General features: G+C 58.6%; 1 pseudogene; it reads right to left on the minus strand.

The window, feature by feature from the left end:
* Positions 1-1,883: 1,883 nt before the first annotated feature.
* LOC119326326 lies at positions 1,884-2,480 on the minus strand (annotated as a pseudogene).
* Between the last annotated feature and the right edge of the window lie 679 nt (positions 2,481-3,159).

The following is a 3,159-nucleotide window of genomic DNA, read 5'->3' on the forward strand; positions in this document are numbered from 1 at the left end:
GACGACAGCGGCCGGCGAGGGGATCGAGGGCGGTCGGCCAAAGGCGCCCGGCCAGAGCTCACGGGCAGTGACAGAGTGGGCGGCGAGAGGGTGGAGGAGCAGCAGAGGGGCGGCAAGAGGGGGGAGGAGCATCACCTGCGGCGGCGGTGGTGGAGGAGAAATCCTAACCGCAGCTGCCGGCGTCGGGCGGAGGGGGACGATTGAGAGATGAGCGTGCGGGGGGCCGGTCGGGCCACGTGTTTTGTTTGGTTTAGCATCAGCGCGGGTATAGGGAGTGCGCTACTACTAAGACCAATATCAGTAGCGCTTTGTCCTAAAAAACGCTACTGCTAAGTCTAAGCATGTAAAAACATCAAAAATATACATTGGTCATCGTTGATCTTTTTGTGTAGAATCTAAATAGTCAACGTGAATCCTCACCGTACCTGTATAGGTACAGGCGAGGATTCATATTGCAGTCACAAATCCTACACATATAGTTCAATGAAGACCTAATGCTCAAGATAGTTTGAGAATTAACATATTTAAGGTGGTAAACACCTTGTTCGCTTAGCAGTATGGGACTAAACTTAATTAGTTGCAAGGGGGGTGATACTTAGCAGCAGCAAGTTTTGAAGAAAAATGCTGCTACTAAGTACTTTAGCAGTAGCGCGTCCAGAAGAAGGGCGCTACTACTATATCTAGCCTGGAGGCATCGCCGTGGCAATTATAGTAGTAGCACTTGTTTCACCTAGAGCGCTACTGCTACTGCGTTATTGGCAGCGCGGTTTCCTGAAGCTCGCTACTGCTAATTAGCAGTAGTGTTTGTTTTTAAACCACGCCGCTGCTAAAATTCTGTTTACAAGGTTTTCCCTAGTAATGAATGAGCAGCGATAGTGCCAGTGGTGGAAGGAGTTGTAGTACTGCACTAAGCGGTACTACCGCCCTTCACGACCGGGATGACTCCGGCCACTACCTAGACGTGTACACTTTAGGCGGCCACGACGGGTGGCGCCGGAACCCACACCTACTCCCATGCCACGCGAGACACAACTGTGAGCTCACGCCACCGGTGCTCATCGATGGCAAGTTGTACGTATTAGCTGAACCGTTAGAGTATCGCCAGGCGTCAGATAAGATAATAGTGATCGATGTGGCTAGTGAAACACACTGCATATATCACCTCCCGAAGGAGTTCACCGGGGCGGTCATTGCGGCGATGCACGCCTTCAACATGAGTGGAAAGTTATGCATCGCTATGCGCCTTGCCGACGAGCAATGGCTATGATTCTCGGTCATGCCACCGCTGCAGGGGATGAGCCTGTTTGGCAATTGGGAACTGAGCTACACCTTCGACATGAAAGTCAATGATGATTGATGTTGCCGTGGCGTTGCCCTAGCTAGCCCTAGCTCCTCTCTGCTCTCTCTCTCTCTTTGCTACGCTCAAACGACTTGAGGAGGAGCTTGACGGGAGGAAGAAGAAGCACACGGCGTGGGATTTTTCCGGCGCACGAACGCCAATCTTTCCCGAGCTCGAGCTCGACACCCCCAGCCATTACAACGAGCCCCGCAAGTCCTCTTATACCCCGGGTACACGCCGGGCATGACTCGCATGTCACCCGCCTAGCCAGGCCACGACCTGACCCGCTCTGGCCGCACCCACTCCACGCACACACGCGCCTGGGTCACGCCGAGCCCACTCTGGTCTGACCCGATCACAATGCTCTGCTCGCCAACGATCTCCTACGTCTACGGCGTCGCTGCAGCGTGCACACAGGCACACCCATGCACCACACATGCACACGCACACCACGGACCCAACGCAGCCACCGCGCGCACGCTCGCTGTGCCCTGATTGTCGCGGTGGTTTATTTGTGGCCAACACTCTCCCCCTAAGCCATGGCCTAGAGGAGGCCGTCGTCATCGATGCCGGTGTTGGCCAGCAGCGCCTGCTCCGCCGCCGGAGCCCTCCGCAGCTGGGGACAGTCCCGCTTGAAGTGACCGCGCTCGCCGCACTTGTAGCAGCGCCCGCACTTGTTGTCTCCGTCCCTCGTCGCCACGTTGCGCATGTCGTCGTCATCGCGTGCTCCCCCTGCCGCCGTTCCCTCACCTGCCAGTGCACTGTGGTCAGTAGCAGCTGATCGCCGCCATGCTGGCTGTCGTTTTGTGCACGGCGCTGAATTCGCTCGTCGAACGGACGCAGCCGCCCGAGCGCCTCATCGAACGCCATGGTTGTCGCGTCGCAGAATTGCTCGATGCCGGCGACGACGGGGAACAGCAAATCCATGACGGTGTCCAGCAGCTTCTTCACGAGTGCCGCATCGCCCAGCGTCTCCCCGAGGATCGCATACCTCGCCGTCATCCCTGCTAGCCTGTCGACGTATGCATCTAGCGCCTCGCCGTCCGCCATCTTCAGGCGGTCGAATTCTCCATGCAGCGTCGCCAGCCTCGCCGCGCGGACCCAATTGGCGCCGACGAACCTCACCTTCAGGGAGTCCCATACCTCCCTGGCGGTGAGCTTCGTCGCCACCTGCACCAGCACATCCTCCGGCAGCGCCCCGAGGACCAACGCGCGCTCTGCCTTGCACTTCCTGGCATTTACCGCCGCGTCGCCCGGCGCCACCACCTTCCACACGGTGTGGAGGCCGAGAACCGCCTGCGCCTTGATTGTCCACACGGTGTAATTGTCCGGCGTGAGCCTCGGCATCGCCAACGATGCTGATCCGCCCGCGCTTCTGCCGTGTGGCACAATCGCCATTGTCGCCGGCGAACTCCTCCCTGAGCTCTGATACCAATTGATGTTGTCGTGGCGTTGCCCTAGCTAGACCCAGCTCCTCTCTGCTCTCTTTTTCTCTTTGCTGCGCTTAAATGACTCGAGGAGGAAGGATGACAGGAGGAAGAAGAAGCACACGCCGGGCGCGACCCGCACGTCCCCCGCCTAGCCAAGCCATGACCTGGCCCGCTCTGGCCGTGCCCATTCTGCGCACACACGCGCCTGGGTCGGGCCGAGCCCGCTCTAGTCTGACCCGATCACACCGCCCTGCTCACCAACCACCTCCTGCGTCTACGGCGCGGCTGCTGCGCGCACATACGCGCACCCATGCACCACACACGCACGCACCCATGCACACACACACCACGGACCCGACGCACCAAATCATGGGGCGCCTGGTTTGATTA

The sequence above is a fragment of the Triticum dicoccoides genome, chromosome 6B (genome assembly GCF_002162155.2).
Source record: "Triticum dicoccoides isolate Atlit2015 ecotype Zavitan chromosome 6B, WEW_v2.0, whole genome shotgun sequence".
NCBI lineage: Eukaryota > Viridiplantae > Streptophyta > Magnoliopsida > Poales > Poaceae > Triticum > Triticum dicoccoides.